Source organism: Thermobia domestica, chromosome 3 (genome assembly GCF_964235325.1).
Source record: "Thermobia domestica chromosome 3, izTheDome1.hap1.1, whole genome shotgun sequence".
NCBI classification, from domain to species: domain Eukaryota; kingdom Metazoa; phylum Arthropoda; class Insecta; order Zygentoma; family Lepismatidae; genus Thermobia; species Thermobia domestica.
Window position 1 is genome coordinate 160,136,430 of NC_137456.1, and position 23,352 is coordinate 160,159,781.

At 35.6% G+C, this 23,352-nt stretch overlaps 1 protein-coding gene across 5 annotated transcripts in view; it reads right to left on the reverse strand.

Annotated features, from left to right (window-relative positions):
- The window catches only part of Ptp10D (Protein tyrosine phosphatase 10D), a 279,629-nt gene that overhangs the window by 184,295 nt on the left and 71,982 nt on the right, over positions 1-23,352 (reverse strand). The gene's annotated exons all lie outside the window — the stretch shown is intronic.

The window sequence follows — 23,352 nt, forward strand, 5'->3', positions numbered from 1 at the left end:
AAAAGCTCTGCGAGTTATTTGATCCAAAAACTGTTTCACTTCATACAGATGTAGACATCAACAAAACTGAATTGTTTAAATCCTTGACTGTGTTTTGTGATGAAAAGGTTCATGATCTGTTGGTTGCTTACCGTGAATTTAAAAGTAAGGTAATTGAAGTTCTCAACAGTGAGAATAAGGAAGCTGACATCGTATCATTGTTGGACAGTTTAAAAGTTAACCACAGGCTGTCAGCCCGTTACGTTCAATATGGTTGCTAGTCTCGAGTGTTGAGCCGAAAGATTCTTTTCCAATTATACTATGATTGTTACTGACAGAACAAACTTAAAAGAGGAATTGGTAATGTCTTGCTGCATGCTATCCTTTAACTAAGGATGACATTACAGTAAGTGCTTAAATTTTTTCCATTGATTTCTATATTTCACTAAATACATAAGCTAGAATGTGCACCTAATCAACGTATATCCTCATTTTTGTATTATATATACACCTTACTACCAAAAATATACTGTCTACAAAGTTCCATAATTAAAAAAAAAAAAAAAAAACATGCTTCACTGAATAAAATAAATGCGACATTAATGCGAAAATTGTGATTAATTAATGCTACAAAATATCAAAATTGTTGCGAAAAAGTTTCGTCTCTATTCATAGGTATAGTCATCGGAAGCAGATCTACAGAAACATATATTTCATACTTAAAATTATCTTCACTTTAAGAAATGCGTGTTTTAGTTTCAGACTGCAGTGAAAGGTATAAAACAAACAGCAATCAGAAAAAAAAAAGTTGGTTGTCTTTTTAATACTTACGAAGATACAGGGGCGTTCCGAAAGCTCTAAAATGGAAGGGGGCGTGTAATGGTTATTGTACCGAATAGATAAGTATTGCCAGCCGAATAACGAGATCCAACATCAGAAATTTTTATTTCACAATAGGAAGATCCCGGGTTCGATCCCCAGTTCAGCCTTCTGAAATATTCCCTGTTTGCCTGCTGTTACGTTAACGTTCTTATACCGTATTCCTTCAATAATAAACCATTTTAGATTACAGAATTTTTATTATATAAATTTAAAAAAGATATGCAACACACTTTTCGTATCGTCGTTCAGGAACGTAGCCAACGGACGGACATGTCACCGCCTCCAAAATTTTGGTCAAGGGAAAAACTGGAAAGGACTTGACTTTAGTTTAGCGTTCCTTTCAGCATGCGAGCTTATATGAGACGTGGACCTACAGTTTAACATGGAATCCGAACCACATGAACTCCCGCCAGGAATCGAACCCGGGTCAAAAGTGGAAAGGGATTAAAACAAAATCGGAGGGAAGAGAAAAGATGGAAAATAGAATACAAAATTATAATTTTAATCAAATATACTCTCAGATCTGATATTACGTGGTATTTAATACCCATAGGACGAGTTTTTCCAAATTAGATTAAACTAGTACTCTGGAGTAAATACATACTTAATCAGAAATAGAACTGAATTCTATTTCTAGGCGCGATTACTCCGAGTAAATTGACTACTCTAGGAATAAGATTTACTCCGCCAACTTTGGGTGAGGAAATTCAAAATTCACGAATAAATTGTCAATTCCTCCAATACAGAACAATGATGGGGAGGTTGAGACAGTTAATGTTTGCTAATGATTCGAGTGAAGATTATGATTATAATGGAATTCGGTGAGCAGTATGAATAAGAGAAAAAGCGAATTTGTTTTAGGTTTACGATTATGCTGAATCTGCAACATTTTCGGTTAAATACAGAAGGTTTTTTGCTGTATATACGACCATTTTCGATTTGGTAGTGCCACCTGGCGTATCATGCTGGAACTATTAGTTTGCTGGCGAGAGCAGTGTTGTGTCTGACCTTGTAGGTGCGTGAACCTTATCAAATGGCGCCGAAAATCAACTGGTATTGGGAGAATTACGTAATGGTCCTTTTCCATGCTGTGTCCGTACGTACATATTGTGAAACAGTGTCGGAAGAATGGGTTGACACTCGGGGTGATTACTGCGAAAGCTATTGTAACCCGTTACACACAACAGGCTCCCCTTGCGACACATTCACTCACGAAAACCACCAGGAGAAGGGTTGCAAACAAAGTGACATCCGTAGTGCTAAGCTAAGGGGGATCCGTCCACTGGTGTGGCAAGAAAATCCCCCGATGCAACGTGATATGGGTCACAGATTCCACCTGCACCATCAACTGTGAACAAAACAATTGGCAAGCGCCTCAGGTTGAAGTATGTGTCCACTTGCTACCGCGTCACATTGCCGAACGTAAGACGAACTGCAGCAAAGTGTACCTATGAGAAGTACCTGACAGATTCCAAATGAAAGAAAGTTGTGACAATGGATTCATCATATAACAATAGGGATGACGTCTTTTCTGAAGTTGAATTGTGGTTTCAAAGCCAAATGGCAGACTTTTACAAACGGGCTAACAGCAAGTGAAGATCCGCTTGCAAAAAATGTGTCGCTAGGCCCAGTGAGTACGTAAAGAAGGACTAATACCTTCATTGTGTCAGAGTTCTCCAGAGTGGGTTTCTTCTAGGTGACTTACGAAATTGTTGATACCCCCTCGTACATTGTTTTGATTACCTTATGTAGACTGTCCATATGGAATGTTAAATCAAAAAGTTTTAATTGTAGTTCTGTAAAGAAAGAACGTAACATTAACTGACATGGATTGGAACAGCTAATTAACAAGTAAATAAAAAAATATGTAATTGCTAGCCAGCCCCATTAATCTTTAAGAAATATACTATTACATTGATTACATTATCATTTAGATTATAGGAAATAAGCGCGAGACCACATCATCGCTGCGCCTTCCAAAACCGCTATTGCAGTTTTAGCTCAAAACGTTATTTTACTGACATAGAAGCATTTTGGTATACAACATATTCCTAAACAGATCCTTACGCGAAATCGTCCATTTAAGAAGTAATTACATATAATAAAACCCGCCATGTGATATTACGGTCAAATTGTTACGATCGTTTTCAGCTGTTCTCAGACATATAGTTGATTTTGTGTTAAAATGGTAACAATATTGTGTGCGCAGCAGCAAAACATATATTTTTTTCTGTCATTTAACAGCAATAAAATCAATGTATTCGTTTTTTCTATCACCTATAATGCTTTTTGAAGAAGCAGTGACGTTACCTTTCTGCTTGGAGTTTTTGTTATTTGAATTTATTATTTCAAAATCTTTAAGAATAAAAAGTATTTTTTCACTTCTTAACATCACTGGTTCTGCTATTTCATGCCACAAGGCTACTTTCATATTAAAAATTGTACAAAGTAATCAGTATCAGTTGCACAAAGTCCTAAATAATGTTAACACATGGACTGCTACACGATACAAACATTATGACCCCGAGCCATCGGCGTCCGGAAGAGGAACTTTGATTTGTATTTTCCATTCTTTATGAACGTTACGTTAGCTATTCCATAAAATTGGAAAAGAGGAAAACTGCGGAAGGAAACGGAAACGCCTTGAAACAAAAATAAAACACACGTACGTTATAAATCACCACGAGGGAGGAAATCGTATTCTGTCTTCGTCATTGCTTTCTTATAAAATGTAACTCAATGTTTGAATCCTACTACACGACTTATTCCGTACCAGTCTTCGCAAAAATTGCAGAGCGTAATGCAACACAAAACATGCAAAAATCAATTGCAAGCTCTATCGCTACTGTCGACAGTTAAAATGCAAATTATGTGCTGTGATCTCGCAGATTCATACAGAATTAGCCCTGCATAACTAGGCAAAAGGCTTTAATATCTGTTCAAGAAAGCATTAAAATCAATCCTGATACAAATTAACAGTAGTTTCGTAGTATGCTTTCTAAATGTCTGTGAGAAATAATCAAATGAGGCTGTTTCACTTGGATTAGTTGCGTATGTTTTTGGTTTCACCAATAAAAATGAAGAGTGTCAGATTAATGTCGGGTGAAAACTTTAAAATGAGTGAACAGTTAGAAACAATATTAATCTTGCGAACAGCAATGCCAACATTATTTTTATCGAAGCTCTTGAAACCAAATTTGAAAATTGTATGCAAGTCAAACGAACAAGAAAATGTTATAAACTTCACTGCGCTTCAGAAAACGTAAGTAGGTGCTATGTAGCATCGGAAACGGATACTTACAATTACCATTGTGTTTGTCAAATTGTGTCCTTGACTTCACAAACAAATGATACAGTGACATTTGTTTATGATGGACAATGGTGGTTGGCAAAAGGCTGAAAAACTCAGTTTGGAGAACAATGTATGGACGATTGTACCATCTTGCAAGGCATAGAACTCATTTAAGAAGTTCACTAGTGCTAGTGTGTGGGGGCTACCTATTAAAAATATTCTAACATAAATATACTCTTGAACTTACTACGGAAACAGAGAGATAACATAGCATTCCGCAAAACCTCTCTGAAGAAATAAGCATGTTCCTTGACGGGCATTCTGATAGAAAATGTCAAATATAATATTTTCTCATTTTTGTAACTAAGATTAATAGATTCATATTTCTTCTTATTTATGTTATACTAATGATGATGAGTAACGAATTTTCTTTTATTTCAAGAGGATTCCTTATAAGTATGTAGAAACAGAAATTAAAATATGTATATTACGAAAGTTAAAGTTTTTCATTTCTAATTTGGTTAAGATGCAAATTCACGTTAATTGTCGAACTTAATAGTTTCATTCACAGTCAAATATCAAAGTTAAAATTTTACTATAGTTTTCAATTGCACAAGTGTATTGCCTCTAAAAAAATAAATAAAATAAATATTTCTTGTCCCATTAAAGATGTAATAGACAGTACTTCGAACTTAGGAAAACTTATTTAAAATTTCAAATTTTAAAACAAAAAAAAAATTGTAGGAAGCATATATAATTGCTGTTAGTTTAGTAAGTACAGTATCATATATAATTATAACTAAAAATAAGTCAACTTCAATATTTCCCCCTTCATTATAAATTGAAGTTCTAAAAAGTGAAATTGTTACTGTTAAATTTCGATACTAAACTTCGGTAGTAATTTTCACCTACTAAGGTTGAATTAAGGCTTTTCATGCTAAAAGATTAAAGGCTGAAGAAATAGGTGTTTACTGCAATGTTTTTTGAATAATCCAGTTCTTTGATATAGAAGTTTACGCTAACATCTGCAAAGCCACTAACTGGCACGCGGTGCTCAATTAGAATTGCTGCCAGTCGCAAACGAGCTGGAATTAAAAAAAAAAAAAAAAAAAAAAATGTGCTGCCAATGTATATGGTAATAGTATAGAAAATATTTTAAAAATTCTCATCAGTTCATAAGGATTGACCGTATTTGATATTTGAGGTATTTGAAACCATTAAATTTAAGTTTAGGCAAATAACTATTTTGCAGTTTGCTGATTTTTGCCATAATGTTGGCGATTTTAGAGGCATTTCCTGAACCTATGTTAAAACATCATCATTTATATGATATATGCATTGCTGTTTAATTGTGGTGAGCATTAAGAAGTACTGTATATAAGCTAAATGCTTATATTTAAGAAAAAACTGCGTAGAAAAATTTTCTAGAGCATATTCAAGACATTTTTACTATTTTTAATGAATGATTTACTTGTTTATTTCATTTGTAAACACATTAAATTCTGTCTGTGGAGATTTTGGCTCCCTGGTACTGTAGGAAGTCAGAGTACTTTACATCGAAGGAATATTAATTGACGTATACAAGCATCTATCTGTGTATAAGAATTGATAATTACGTAGTTCTTGCACACGTGGTTCCGGCAATTCTAATTCTCAACCTGTTCCTCTACTCCAGCTTGCTATCACCACTTTGTCATATCCCTTCTAGAATTTATAGGAGGGGAAACTGACCACCCGACTCGTACATAACTTGTTTGGCATTCCACAACTACGTTAGGGTAAGTGGGCTAGAGCCTGTCTTTTGAATACTCAGATAGACAAACACACTACTATCTCAATAAACTATAAATAATTTTTAATTATGTCGCTCAGCATTTGATATCCTGCACAAAATGTTTCGATGATGCAAACATCTTTAAGCACTGACAGAAAATGTAATATGAAAAAAGGAAAATAATATTGTGATTTTAATTTAATGAATTGTTTCCTTGCAATATCAAGGTGACTCGACAGAAAATAGATACCACGTGTTACAAAAGTTAACAGGCTAACTATTGTCTTATTCATCTGGTATTTTCATCATATTTGACAGATAGTCTAGTATACAAGGTGTTTCAAAACAACACGGACAACGTTTGGGAGATGATTCCTGACACCAAGATAAGACAAAAAATATAGACCAATCTGGGTGCACAAATGCTTACCTTTCGGAGTTACAGGCTGCCGAAAACATTAAAAAAAAAAAAAAAAAAAAAAAAAAAAAAAAAAAGAGCTTTGAAGATCCATAGCTCCAAAACTATCGGACCTACCGTAGTCGGGTCAGGAATTCACTTAGGAACTAGTATGTGCCCTATCCAAAAATACACGTTTTAGAATCTTAAGGTACTCACGCAACAATTTTTATACACGGAGTTTGGCTATGGGCATATAATTTAAAGTACTCACCATCCACCTCTATAAAAATTGTTGTAGAAGTAAAGGTACCGCAGGATTCCTACAACAGCACATTTGGACAAGGTACATTCATGTCCCAAATGATTTTCGCATATCTATAAATATGCTGTTGTAGAAATATAATTTGATAACGAATTCGCCCGGTATTTCGGATAAATGATAATGTGATATTTCGATATAGTAGGCCTATGTATATAATCGGCAAAGACATGCATGTGACAAGTTTAATGTCAAAAGAGCAGTAAATAAGAACAATAAAACGAAAATAAAACTTTCTTGTCCATTTAGCAACATTTTTACTCATTCTAGTTTTCGTATTTATAATTCTTTTCCCATGAAATTTACCACAAATACACATTTCCCGATTATACACATGCTATCAGTATTAAAAGTACCCTGCAAAATCATTATCAAATTATATTTCTACAAGAAGTTAGTCATAGATATGCGACAATCATTTTGGACATGACTGTACATACTAGTTCCTAAGTGGTCTTGACCTGACTATGGTAGGTCCCATAGTTTTGGAGCTATGGACCTTTACATTTCATTTGAGCTCCTCCGTGGCTAAGCGGTTAGCGTACGCGCCTTTGGCGTGGGAGACCCGGGTTCGATTCCCGGCGGGAGCTCATGTGGTTCGGATTCCACGTTAATCAGTAGGTCCACGTCTCATATAGCCTCGCTGCTGAAAGGGACGCTAAACTAAAATCAACTCAACTCAACTTTACATTTCATTTCTTCATGTTTTCGGCAGCTTATAAGTTCGAAAGGAAGCATTTGTGCACCCAGGTTGGACTATACTTTTGTCTTATCTAGGTGTCAGGAATCACCTCCCAAACGTTGTCCGTGTTGTTTTGAAATACCCTATACATAATTTCCTTATTTGCCTGAATATTTTGAGTGCTAACATGAATCATACCAATAGTATCGCAGTATTTGTCTTCTGAGATCCCAGAAATACTTAACACTATCTGAATAATGTAAGCACCGGAAATAAACTTTCTCAAAAAAAAAAAAAAAAACTGAATCGATAAACCTTCCGCTTACGTCACATGCTGCTCTTACTAACAAAAACAAATTTTAAAAAAAAGCGAAAGTAGTTTTCTTCTTTATTGAAGTACGAACTACTGTATATTATTGTACTGTCAACTGAATACGTCAGCAAGCTGAGATAAATTTCCGCTTACTTAACTGAGTTTAACCAATTTAATTTCAGACTTTTATTTACAAACTAAAACCGAAGTCCACTTCCTCTGTTAGCTCATACTCTCATTTCTCGTCAACTGTCATATAAAATCTATTTTACAATTACTAAGTCCAGACAAAGCATAACAGATGCTAAAGTTCTGTGTAGAGCGTATATTTAACATTGTCCAAAAGAAAGATTGTTTAAAAAGTTAAAAAGAGGCGTGTAATATGTTCAACCAGTTGGAAAAACATTACGAAACCAGTGCCAAGGTTTGTCCATCATGAAACAGTTCTGTAACTTCTCTGCTGGAAAGCGCTGCTCACGCAAGATTTATTTCGAGCAACGTATTTGAAGCTTCGGTAAATCTTATTCCTAAAACTTTTTTTCGTTTGAATTTCAAACTTATATTGGCTACTGGCATATTTAAATGGTTTTCAAACGAAATGTGTATATGTGAACTTTAATATGAACCCACAGCTCCAGTATAAATTCATTTTCTCCTATTAATATTAATACAAAAATTTACTAACACACGGTGATACAACAATAAACTGTGAAACTGAAAACTGTGTCGCGATGTATCCGACTATTTTGAACACATTCAACTGGATGGTCAAATTTGCTTCCAAAGTAATATTTTTACTTTCCTGACTCCACAGTCACATGTTTCCTTTTGAAAAAAAAAAAAAAATCCTCATGACGATGAGTCAAGGCAGAAAAATCTTCATTCTCCACTATTTAATCAAAGTCGGACCACCACAGAGGCGGGCAGTGATGATTTTAGATTTTTATCATAAGGGAGACTTTCGATACACAGGGAAAGGGTAAAATCAGTATTGCGAACGTACTAATAGCCTACGTTGAACACGATCGGAGATACGTCTTTCAGGAATTTCGTACAGTTCCACCGGGCCAATTGAAATCATCACTGCAAGCAGGCATGCTCGCCATGCTGGCGCGCCAGTAAATTGTTATGCTAAAAATATATGAACTTTAATTACTTTTAGCGTTACTTGTAATTAACTTTACAACCTAACTTCTCGATAATACTCGAACATTGGAACCCCAAATACAGTAATACAGTATATATATAACAAACGAACAAGAAATTACACAATAAATGTCTGCATACAATAGTATTTTACTTAGTTGCAGAAAGGCATCTTTATAGTGCATCAAGATGGAAATTCAGCAACAGGAAGAACTGCCTTCTCTGTTGCAACAAAGTAGTTCTGTTACAACTGCGGCACACTTTTCATTAACAATACGGCACTGCAGGTTCTACTGCTTAGGCAGGGTGTGCAACTGGGAATAGTGGGCGGGCCAATCACAGAGCACTAAATAACGTCGCGGGCCTCACTGTAGGTATATCATTTTTACGACAATTGAATAGTATAGTATTAAATAATTGAACATGTTCATCGTAATTTACATCACAATAACACAAAACACTGTTATACTGGTAACCAAAATACCGTATTTACTCACTAAAGAGCAGCAGAATAATGTATTTAGAACTTTGTAGGTACATCTAGCAATCCTTATACCGAGGGAAATTTCCCCAAATTACCTGCGCTTGCCAAGTGCTTGTCTTCAGGGCGTTACCACGTTTCGCACTGTGTGATCGATGGAAAATTTCCAGTTCACTCTTAACAGGTTTTGTAAAAAAGAAAAATTATAATAATTATTGTTTTCAATAGCTGACAAGCGGGCCGGAAGACAGGGTTAGGCCCGCGGGACGGCTGTTGCACACGGCTGGCTTAGAGTATTCAGCGTTGACAAACAGTTTACAGAGACTGGATACTTATGTAAAGGAACGTCTACAGGTTACTTCTGTATTTCTGTATACATATACAGTAGACTCAAGTACTCAACTCAACGACTGTCCGGTCTAGTTTTCTTTTATCGTAATTAAATTAGGAAGGCAACGCGTTACATTGGCAACATTCCCAAGGCATTGAAAGCAGGCGTCTGCTACGATCCTCCTACGTGTTACGTGCAGCATACAAGTTGTGACAAGAGCAACGTTCTACTCCTTGTTCATTAATGCTTCGTCAGTGTGAAACGGACTTCAATACAGTACGCTTACAGCTGTTCCTAATTATAACTGTACAGTACGTACAGTACTGTATTCGTAAATTGTTCTTGGGGTATGCTTAATGTTCATAAAGAAATGAGTTCATAAAACTCCAGCCTATCCAGCTTGCCCGTCCGCCACATTAAGCCGGATACTCGGAAGTCTACTGTATACCCATTAGAAAATCAGATGATCCTTTTCGATACACCCTGTATTACAAAGGTACATTCACACAAAACAAATACTGTGTCGGTAACTCTTTTAAGGGGAGGGAGGAGGTATTTTTTTTTTCACATTCAACAAATTATTACTGCTTATTTTCCTTCTTCATTAAATTAAGAATTAGAGCATATTTTTATTCAAATGTCTTCACATCAAACCAGATATATATTAATTAGTTGGTTAATCACTGCCATTTAATGTAGTTCTTAAATGTACATTTGAAACAGTGACTACGTATCCGGTAAGTATTAATGAGGTCACTGTATTAATGTATACTAGCGATGATAGTACGCTCTACTTGAACTTACAGGAAACATGAAGCAGCCCTTTTCTCTTTCATTTTGATGCAAAGATCGAAATGGAGAAGCTATATAAATTGAAGTTTCGACATTTGACGTGATTTTGTGTCTGAAAAGGAATAACACACTTTAACTATTATTTAGCTAACTAAACTATTATTAGTTAATTTACATGATTAGGGATAGAGACAATGTGAACTGATTGCTCTCCTTTATTATGCACTGCTGAGGTAGTTTAAATGACTGTAGTCGAGTCGTATTCGCTCCTGCGACTTCGCGATCCTCCTACGATTTTCCGTTTGCTGCAAGATTTGATGTCTCCAACTCCGGCTCGTGCCATCCCCATTGGGTAACAGACTCTCTCGTGCAAGCATGATCAGTAGAAACTAACAATATACTATACTGGAGTAATCAATTTCAAAGCATATATTGTACGTGTATTTTAAATCTGTACGCAGCTGGTGGCTACTGACCTAGAAAGCGTGTGGAATGCATTAATACACTATTTAAACCAAGAAAACGTGACTCCAAACTATATTATCTGATGGCCTCGGATCTGCAAGTAAACTTATATATTATTTACGTCAAGAGGCTACTTAAGAGTAAATTTATTAACTTGTGAACTCTAGTATCACAAAAGTAAAAGGACTATAAAGTACAATTGGTTGTGCCCTGAACTGCAGTAGATAAAATCTTGCTTGAAATGACTTCTTAGCATAAATTGACGAGTGTTTTTCGTATTTGTAGATCTTTTGGCATTTGCTTGCATGTATATTACAAATCTATACACAGTTGTTGGGTTGCGTACTTGCGAAAGTCAATAGGAGTTTCTCCTAGGGTGTCTGTGTCAAATTTTTACCGAAAAAAAAAAAGCCTGTTTAAACGATAAGCACTCCTAAACTGAATCTGCAGTGAGGAAGCAACGCCACCCTTAAGTAATTACTTTTGAAGGAACCAAGAGTAAATTTAGTGGAGGGAGGGGGCGGAAATAGCGCATGTACGAAATCAATTTATATATGGGCCTCTGTTGAAAGTCCGCATAATACTTTTTTCGTAATTAATCAATCCCCTTTCATTAATCATACCTCTCTTTAGCCTACAGGGTACAAATGTGGGACTTTACATATTTCATTTATTTTTTCACAAATAAGACTAGTCATTAAAACTACCTCAACAATGCATAATAAAGGAGCAATTCACATCGGCAGTATCTCTAGAGTCATATAACTAATAATAGTTTAGTTGGCTAAAGCCTATTGTTCCCTTTCAGACACAAAATCACGTATTTAATTCATATAGATAGCTTCTCCAATTTGATTTTTGCATTTAAAAAAAAATGAAAGAGAAAAGTAATTCATGTTTCCTGTAAGTTGTCGTTTGTCTTGTAACCAAAGCTGTGATTTTAAAGAAAGTCGCAGCCTCTTCTAGCTACGTCGACATTGCACTAAAATTGTTAGAAGATTGTTAAATTGTATTAAACACCGAAAATTGTTTACACTAAAATGGTCTCGACAGAAGTTGTAACCAAAATGGCGCGGATATGAACCCGAAATACCCCGTGTTAAAACAATAACTAACTCTATGGCCTAAGAAACCCAGAGGTTCAATGCCGCGCTCAAGAAAGCTCTCCACTGACTTCTATCCTTAGCTAGCTGGATCCAGTTTCTACTTTGTGTTCCTATTTTTGCGAGAACCATCTTAATAATGTCCTCCCATCTGCGCCTAGGTCTTCCTAATGGTCGTTTTCCAATTGGTCTTTCAGTTAAGACTTTGAAAGCTTTTCTACTTTGTTCCATCCTGGCTACATGACCTGCCCACGTAAGTCTCCTAGACTTAATGGCCCTAACAATATTTGGTAAACCGTATAAATTATGTAGTTTCTCATTATGAAGTTTCCGTCATTCCTATTCCCGTTCCTCTTGGGTCCGAATATTCGCCTCAGGATCTTGTTCTCAAATACTTTCAGTCTATGTTCTTCCCTCAGAGTAAGCGACCATGTTTCGCAACCATACGGAACAACAGGTATGATTATCGTTTTATACATTTTAAGCTTCAAATTCATCGACAGAATTCGCGACGACACGAGATTTTGAACTGCATAATAACATGAATTCCCTGCTTTTAATGAACATTTAATTTCTTCGTGAATATGATTTTCGTCTGTTAATATTGATCCTAGATATTTGAAACTATCCAGTTCATCTAAAGTATTATTTAATATTATAACGCATCCATAATTTGCCGTAATATCCCGACGTACTTCTATGTATTTAGTTTTCTTTGCATTTACTTCTAAACCCAAGTCACTACACGCGTTTAACACTTTCAATCTCATTGTAGTTCCAGAACGACACGCTGTAAACTTACGTTAAATCCGAGAGTCGTTCGGGAACGACACGGCCATTTAAAATTTAAAATACCAAATAAAAAATTAATTCTGTACGCTGTTTAGTCATTAGCGAAAGTAATTCTGGGTGTTTTGTGAATAATCTACTGACAACCCTGGACTAAGAATGCCTTTCATTCATCGTAGGGAGAGAAATAAAACATTCGTTACCACTATCTCTTCACACGCAAGCGCGATTGATCATTTGTGGCCTTGTAATGCCATGGCAGTGGGTACTGTGATGCTCAATAGAAAAGAAATGCCGCGTGGACCATTTGCTAAAAAACTGAAGAAAGGGGAAAACAATTGTAATGCAGCGGGACCATCTTCTGGCTATAAAGTGGCGAGATGTACGGGATGTTTATATCATTAGTACTGCTCATAACCATCAAATGATAGAGCAGCCCATCAAAAGGTAAAGCCATGTGCTGTAGTTGATTACAACACTTACAAAATAGGTGTTGATACGTCAGATCAAATGCTGTCGTATTACTCCTTTGAAAGGAAATCTGTAAAATGGTGGAAAAAAATATTCTTTCGCCTCTTCGATCTGAGCATTGTAAATTCGTACATTTTACATAGAAAACTGGCAACGAGCAAAATTACACTCCGGCAGTATTTGATTGATGTAGCAAAAGGATTGGTCTCAAATGTAGGACTGGAAATCCAGAAGCAATCCCAGGCATTAACCGCAGGTAGACTTTCAGGCTATGGACACTACCCATACTACTTACCTCCAAAGGCTGCAGATCCAAACCGTAAAGGACAGCGAAGGTGTAAAGTGTGTTCAGATCGCGAGAGATTGCGTACAGGGAAAGCCGGTGGAAAACAGATCACAACTTACTGTCCTAAGTGTGATGTTGCGTTTTGTATTGGAAGATGCTTTGAAGTTTTTCACACAAAAGACAAATATTAGGATGATTGAATGTAGGGTGGTAAAAAAACAATGTAATTTGTATATATTGAGCAAACTTTCAATAGTTGAGAAGTGTTTATAAACTTTTAAGTGTACATATGTGTGTGGTCATTCAGTGTCTGATCAAGTGGAAAAATATCTATCAAATGGGCCTGTTGCTGGTGGGACACAAAACCTGGAAGTACATGATACTTTTCTTCTGATAGATCGCTATTTCTACTTTCATGTCCCAAAGCTGCAAAAGTTTCGAATAAAAACTTAGGTAGATATGATTTTTTAAAATAACCTTTATTTTGTGCCGGACACAGGGCTTTAATAATTTAAATACCCCCTCGGATCGAAAGTGTTAATAGGGTCTCTGCATTTATTTCTATTGTTCTCCCATCATCCCCTATTAAATTTACTTCATCAGCATACGCCACAACCTGGAGAATACCGTTCAACTCTAGGCCCTGGTTGCTATCTTTGATTTTCTTTATAGCGTATTCCAGGACAAAGTTGAATAATAATGGCGACAGTGCATCTCCTTGTTTCAGGCCATTCTCGACGTGAAAGCTCGTGGACAAAAATTTTCCTACCCGGACTTTATTTTGGGAGTCATTTAAACATACTTTAATTAATCTAATACTCGTGTAAAACAATACTGTTATAAAGTAGAAGCAATGTAGATAATAAAAACAGGGAAGTCCATGCATTATAAATATTGAAACCAAAGTAAAAGAAACCAAAAACCAACATTTGTATTAAATGAAAAAAAAAATGTACGAAAAGGGAGCTCGAGAAAGCCCGCCCACACCGGACGCCATGGGGTCCCGTTTGTGTAAGTTCAAGAAAAGCGTATTGCCATTGCTTGCGCACATTAATTCTGTGACATGATTAACACTTACCGGGAACGGAATATGTACACAGTTATCGTGTACACTCATGTCCAAAATTATTGTCGCATGTCTATAAATATGTTGTAAGAGCATAATTTGATAACGAATTCGCCCGGTATTTCTTATAATGTTAGTATGTGTATAATCGGAAAAACATGTAAGTGGCAAATTTCGTGTCAAAAGAGCAGTAAATAAGAATAATAAAACGAAAATAAAACTTTCTTGTCCATTTGGCAACATTTTGTTTTACTCATTCTAATTTTCGGATTTAAATTTTTTTCCTATGAAATTTACCCCAAATATACATTTCCCAATTATACACACAGTATCAATATTAAAAGTACCCTGCAAAATCATTATTAAATTATATTCTTAGAAGAAGACAGTTATAGATATGCGACATTAATAATTCTGGACATGAGTGTACGTAGACACACTTAAAAAAAAAAAAAAAACTTACCAGTCATAGCAACCCAGCAGTCTGCTGCACATGAAAGCGAACTCACCTGAAAAATAAGTAACATAAATATAAATATATTGATTTTCCAACTTACGACTACATTGAAGACTAATTAGATATCTAAGATCTAAAGGTTATCCAATTTGGATGTCAAAGTTACTGTTTAGTTGCATATGCATTAATTAATTAATTACACTTCATTCGTTTTGCTTCAGAAATGCCTTCACAGAGAGGAAAGCCTGGAGGATATGAGAAAAATATGCCTACACAACCCGAGCAGCGTTCTTACATAGCACGAATCATGAAGAAAAATTTGAAAAAAATAAAAATAAAAATTTATTATTTACACGGCAAAGGCTAAGATTATTTCCCCAACTTTGCAGACCCCCAGCAAGCCTACTTGTCCTGTCCACAAATCAAACCAAACAAAATGTAGAAGAAGGGAACAAAAGGAAGATTAGATTAGTGAATCTTGTGCAAAAAGATATAACGAAGATTTGAAAAAGAAGAATTGTACCGAATACCTTGGATGTGGATTTTGTGATGCTTGGTACCATTGTTTGTACCAAAATGTATATAATGGCAGCGCCTTCATATGCGATGGTTTGCAAGTGATTCTGACTGCTAACAAAACACCAAACAAATACATGTTGAACATTTCACGGGCCAACAGAATGCCAAACTATGCTATGCATAAGTGTCGGAAGTCATAGAAAGACTACGTCCGTCCGTCTGTCTATCTGTTGACAGGTATCACAGCAAAAACGGTACGAGATATCGAGAAGCAGTTTCCTGCAATCGATTCAGCGTCCCAATAATAGGTTCCACCTCTTCTGTTACCCTGCTATTCGAATCGGAAGTGGGTGAAATGAATCCATTTCCGATTTCAAGGAATTATGACCACTGCACTTAAATGGTAATGCGTAGATAGTAACAACTTTTTTTTTTTTTTTTCGCAATCGATTGAGCGTCTCAACAGGACATATCATCATCAACCCCAAATACTACTGAAACCGGGAGTGGTTGAAATTTACTAGTACTTCTGGTTTCAATACTTATTTCCATAGAGCGAAAACGGTGAGAGATTTCAGATTTTTTTTTTTTTTTAACAGATTTACTCCCAAGAATGAATTTTGTGTCGACTTTTATCTATTTGTTGAAACCGGAAGTGGTGAAAATCTACGATTTTTCGATTACAACATTAATGGATTAAACAAGTTATAGCGACGACAAGCAGTTTTTCGACATGGATTCAGTATCGCAAGAATGTTTCACCTCTCATTTTATTTCTTTATTGCGATAGGAAATGGCAGACATCTATCAGCACTTCCAGTTTCAATGTTAAGCTCCACAGAGTCAAAGCAATAAGAAATAGCGAGTAATGGCTTTTTGATATGAAATCGGTATCCGAGGAATAGGTTCCATTTTTGAACTTACTTCTCCATTGCAACCTGTAGTTATGGATGTATTTCTTCAAGTTTGAGTATTGAATTCACATAGTTTCGAAATCATCGTAGTTTCACACTGTGAAACGGAACTTACTTGTTGTAACTTGACCATTTGTTCCCACTAGTGTTTGACCATTCATTATATCCTTGATTAATTTTCATAACCGATATGTATTTCCATCTCACAAATTGTTCAACTATTACGGACCTACCAGAGTTTACCCTGTTATTTGATTTTCAAAGGGTTAGGTTCACTGCATGACTTGTTTATGCGGGGAACCATTTTGGGTTTTCTTAAGCAATAAACTGAATCAGTAATAACTAAACTGAGTCAGTAATAAACTATCTATCAATGACAGTTGCCTTTTTATAAACACCTAATGTAAGCAAATATATAATAGTCATTTCCCCTAATGGATTAATGGTCTGCGTGTTAAGGAGTATTAATTGAAAGCATGAAGTAGCCAATGAAAACCAGACCACACACAAATCTTGAACACATCCTGCCAAGATCAACTACATGAAAAATCTAGTGCGTGTTCGGGCACCACTCCGAAGAACTTTTACGTTTCTTTTCCTTTGTTTGTTTGTTTTCATATAACTGTTTTATTTTCGAGAAATACTTCAATACTATAAACAGTACATATTTTAAAACAAAAAAGAGTTCTAATTAATAGCATTAGGCATATTATATGTCAAATACTTAGGACGTTTGGACTAAATTTAATAGTAGAGGACATGATGACTCAGTGGTAAAGGGTTTATCTCTGGTGTGCGGGATTCCTGGTCCAATTCCAGCTTGCCCCAAGTGGGCTTTATGGTGGACAAATATTGTGTGCGTGAGTTTTCTACAGGCTCTACCGTTTCCTCCCACTTCCGCTATTCCATTATCATCATCTCTGTTTGTAAGATAAAATTGCGTAGATAGCATTACTTACTATCTTCAAGGACATTCTAGTTTCTTCTCTGATTATGCAAACGTAACACGAGAAAAAGCTACCTAACTAACAGTACACATGTCAAAGGCTGATAAAACATATCCTCAATTAAACCATGCAAACGAATTCGGTTTAATCTAGAAAGATGCACGGCTGTTGCCACTGAGAGGGGGGAAATGTGGCCTGGTCCGCCAAATGAGGTTTACATCTTATATGTTTAATCAAGTTGTTTAATACTTACATAAAATAAAAAATATATAGGATCTATATATATATATAAATATTTTAAAAAAATGAAATGTATGCTAAGTGAATGCGAATTTATTACTGTACTACTCTATAACAGTATCTCAATTTAAACTTGTTTCTCCTATGTGTATGTGATTTTTCTAATATCATATATATACACATTTAAACGAAGTCGAATAAATGGACTTCCATAAACATTATCCATTTTGCTGGAAACTGCGTATTAGTACACTTCATATACAACCTGTTATTCACACACTATCAAGACCCTTGACCTTATTTCGTAATAACCTTCGCAAAATTTGCGGAGTGTACCGCAGCGCAAAACATGCAAAAACCAATCATAACTGTTATGTCGAGTACTTTGCACACTTTGACCGTTACGGAATAAGGTCTCCTGTTTCAAAAAGTTATACTTCTGGATATATCTATACGAGGATGGCAAAACAGGATATGTAATTTGTATTAAATTCTGCGCTTCCAGGGGTAATTGTGTTTAGTTGCCATGAAGAAAACAAAAATTATACATCCTTTTATTGATGTGTAGTTTGCTTTAAAAAATCTTCCATTGGTGTAAGACAACGATGGCAGGGTTGGCTGGTTTAAACCACTTGGTTTAAACCAGCTGTAGTTGCACAAATGAAACCATTATACAGAATTATATATAAATCGGGAAACTTCCGCCTTAGCCATTGGAAAAATCTTGTTATTACTTTAAATGCAAAGGAATAACGGAAAAATTCCGTTATTGCTTGACACGTAAAATTTTATGGTCAACGTATCATAATCAGTACGCTAAAACTGAAGTGTTAAATTACAAATTTAGTATGTAGATATCATTCAATTAAATTAAAACTGAAAGTCCAACCCAAGCTAATGTTGAAAGCTACGTAGGCAGTCAAAAATCTTTAAATCGTATGGACTTCATGGTGACGTTTCTACATATCAAACCATCTGCATTAGTTTTGCCTCCTTTTCATGTTTTAATCAAACGTTCAATTCTCGCTCAAACCACAACTCTTCTTTCAAGTGTAAACCAAATAGCGGTTCGGATGTCACTTTAAGCGAAAGTCTTCTTCTTAATTACTTAGGTGTTACATAAGGATGTTAAGCCTAACCATACGATACGAAACTAAATTGTACATTTTTGCTTGCCTGAATGTCTGTTGTTGGACAAAAGAGTTGGAGAATTAGTCTGAAGAAGGAAGTGATATACTTCCGAAACTGTAACATTTCTAGTTAATTTATAATAAAGGTTATAGACAGCCTTGTAAGAAAGTGCATATAGTTTGTATTTAATAATAACATATTACGACATTCTTTATTAAGCACACGCAGATCAGGTAACTTATAACAAGTAAATTTCAAGTTTGAAAAACCGCTGGATACACTCACGGCTGTGATACACTGCAGCAGTGACCCTCGCTTCTTGTTCCTTGTGCTTATCTGGTAACTCAGATAAACAATATTAGCGCCCCCAGCCAAAATCAGCTCTGCTATTCTGGTCAAGTAATAATATGTACAGACACAAGACACATACACAAACACAAACACGCACACCTAAAGTGGATGTCAGATAGAATGATATTAGCTCGCTTTAGACAGTCTAGTTTATACCAGGAATATATTGTTAATCGAATACAGAATATTGAATTGTTAATTGAATACAGCATATTGAATATATTTGAATCATAAAACTGATGAGCGAGAATTAACACGATTTTAATCATATTGTGTATTTCTTTTCTTAACATAAATTACACGTATACCTCTTCAGTTATTTGTTAATTACTTCGTATATTTTATCTTTTATATTTACTTGCTTTTCTGTAACACTTCATATTGTTTATATAATATATATGGCTTGAATATTTGTCTCTCTTCACACAGAATAATGCCAGATTTTATTTCATTTGAGTACTAACTGCTGAAATGTATTCGAGCGCAACCATATCAACACCGTATGTTGCAAAATTGTTTAACAACACTAAACAAATTCATTTAGGTAACGTGTTGTTGGTTTGCCTTTGATTTTTGTTTTCATTCAATTGCCATTAGTCAGTAAGTCACTATTGAATACAATCGAGTCGCTTGGGAATGTACACAATGTTATGAACGTATTCAGAAAAGGAGAGCTGTAAACTGCAGTCAACTCCACGCATCGATTTGGAGAAAGTGTGGGAGAATCTATACGGTATGAGCAGTAACTCGCTGGAAGATTTCTTAATGCCTCAAATATTTTCCCGGCGCAGTAGTCTACAAGCTAATGAAGCATAATAATAGTTGAATGTTACGAGTGTGTTCTGTAATAAATAAATAAGTAAATACATATATGCACATCATGTGTAAATCCGCTGTTTATTAAAGGTATTTTCCGGTGCTTTTTCTTTGGCTATGTTCTTTAGGCCTATTTAATTTAAAAAACGAAGTAATTACGTTGAGTAAAATTGTCGATGTTTGCACAACATTTGACCTTGCTCCTATCTACTGTGAGAGTTACATTGATTTGACATTCAGTATAACATCCTTTTTCAGCAGCGAGGCTATATGAGATGTGGACCTACAGCTTAACGTGGGATCCAAACTACATGAGAGAGTTACAATGAGACAAGGTGTCAACATTTGGCTCTTCTTAGTGGATCTTGCACGAAAGTGTTGGTTAGGAAAGTCGTAACAGATTTGAGATTAAAGTCACTTTTCAGCACCAAGGATGTATAAAATGGTACTTAACTGTTTAAAGTGGTATCTTAGCCACTACTGGGGTTACAGTACCCAAAGCAAAAAAAAAAAAAAAAATATCGGGAATCGAAACAAGGTCTACGTGCACAGAAAGCACGCGCGTTAGCCATTTGATCATGAAGATGCACTGAAGTTCATATAATACTGGAATGTTGAATGAATGAACGGATGACAACATGCAATGGTAAGAAGTGTTAGGAGGAAAAAACACTTACCGAAACCTTGGGTAACAGTAAACAACGTCAGTTTCTTAGTAATGCTAATATGCATTCATAACATTTATGTGTTACAGGTTGCATAAACTTTTAGACGAACGTCTTACAACATATTCTTAACCATTATTATAAACGCTAGATGTTCCAGTAACTATTGTACAGCTTACCCAGTTTTTAATGATTTTTGATTTAGCTTTTCTTTCTTTTCTTTATTATTTTCGTCCTATAGCTTGAGATTGAAATCGATGAACAATAATAGGTGAAAAGAGCACGAAGAACGACCTCGACCGTAAACGTGATGGCAATGTCCCACCATAATTTTTGTAAAATTATTTGATTTATAGTAAATGAAATAACTTTTACATATTCTTTAAGGCTTTCCAATCAGCCCACTGCTTGGAGTTCTAATCGATCAAGAATAAATTATTCCATCTTAAGATTTTTTTTTTTTTTTTTTTATAAATTTTGTAAAATGTCTTCCATTTTCATTAAACTCAGCATATGACTTGAGCATTACCACTATATTTTGCTTTGTTATATTGTACAATTTCTAAAACAATCATCGAAATTCTCATATTTTGATTCTGATTTTTTTTCTTTAAAAAAAAAAAAACACCTTTAAAAGGCCTCAAATAAAAACTAAGCTTCCTTCGAGATGAAAATATTTTCCCCATTTGATTAAGGTTACACACGGAAGTTTTAAACTCTGGTCCCAGTGTAACCAACCAGAGAGTAACTAGAAATTAGCGCTAAACCCAACATTTGTTTTTCTTGATTGATTTAATTTGATTTTGAGTTTAGCATCCCTTTCAGCAGCGAGGCTATATGAGACATGCATCAACAACTTAACACGAGATCCGAACCATTAAGCTCCCGCTGGTGACTGAAAACGGGTGTCCCAAGCCAAAGGTGCGTACACTAACCGTCTAGCCACCAGGAAGCTCTTCCGGATTGAGTACGAGGGTAAATCAACATATGTCGCAAAATAGTACAGAAAGATAAGTGTAAAGAGTTACCTAATGAAATTGAGTTATATCTCCGCGTAATCACCATGTACACTCATGTTCAAAATGATTGTCGCATATCTATAACTGTCTTCTTGTAAGAATATAATTTGATAATGTTTTTGCAGGGTACTTTTAATACTATGTGTATAATCGGAAAATGTATATTTGTGGTAAATTTCATAAGAAAAGAATTATAAATACGAAAATTAGAACGAGTCAAACAAAATGTTGCTACATGGACAAGAAAGTTTTATTTTCGTTTTATTGTTCTTATTTACTACCATTTTAACATGAAATTTGCCACATACATGTCTTTGCCGATTATACACATACTAACATTATAAGAAATACCAGGCGAATTCGTTATCAAATTATATTCCGTCAACATATTTATAGACATGCGACAATAATTTTGGACATGAGTGTACATTTGAGTACTTGTCCCAGTGTTTCACGAGTCCCTCAAAGCCAGCAGCGAAGAATATTCGTGGTTGGCGCTGTAACCAGCTGGTAACCTCCCCTACAATATCCATATTCTGAAGCCAGTGACTGACTACCAGCTGATTCTTCAGTGGCCCGAAGAGTTGGAAGTCTGATGTTGCCATATCCGAGTTGTATGGCGGGTGTTGCAGTTGTTCCCTACCTAAAGACCTTATGTTGTAAGCCACTGTGGTGTTGACACTATGTTGTCAAGCGTATGTCAACCAAAACAAGAAGTCCAACTTCCAAATCATTTGGACTTTCCTGCGAATGACTGACTGTATTTTCTTCAGGGTTTGACAATATGTGGTTGCAGTGGCAGTGTGACCCGAGGGCAGACTTTCCACGAGTAGGATGCTTTGACTGTCCGAGAAAACGGTAACCATCACCTGCCGTGCTGATTGGCTGGGCTTGAACTTCTTCGTTTTGGGTAATGAAAAATGTGTCAAATTTCATACAAACGCGTTTTGTTTCCGCTTCACACTGGTGAATGGTGCTTTCGTCACCAGTGACAATATATGAAACAGCGAAGTATCCGAACGTCAACTAACTTACGTCCGATGAAGAGTGGGAAACGACCGCTTCGATATACGCCAAAGGTCTTCGCTTTCGAACTTCGATATACGTATACAAATATAAATATTAAGGATGATCACGGATGTCGTTAGAGGGGAGGGAACGGGGTAGACATGTCGCAGCAAATAATTTTGTCTCATCTAAGACTACACATGAAAAGTCTGTGTCATCTAGCCGGTATTTTATCGGTACGGCTGGAGATATTACTGCAAGTTTGATTAAGGTAGGCATATATCATAACCAACCTGTGAAAAGAGGGGGTGGGTAATTACATTTTTCAGTGTTAGCGATCTTAGGCACGTCTAATATCAATGTTTAACTTATACGATGTTAAATGTCTTAGGTAAATTTACAACGAGATTGTATATTTAGTCTATAAATTACTTTCATGTTCTTGTAGTTATTTTGGGCAACGACGCTTAAAAGTGCACAATTTGTTGATAAGAAGAAGAAGAAAAATGTAGAATATGTGTTATTTTATATAGATCAGCGTTTCCCAACCTTTTTCAACTTGCGGCACACTATAGGTGTAACTTGAATTCTCGCGGCACACTCATATAGATATTATTATTATTTGTAAATATAAAATATAGAGGTAATTTTTTCTTTGATTACTGATCTTCTCACAGTGAAGAAAGCTCGATCACTGATTTCCTCCCATGGTAA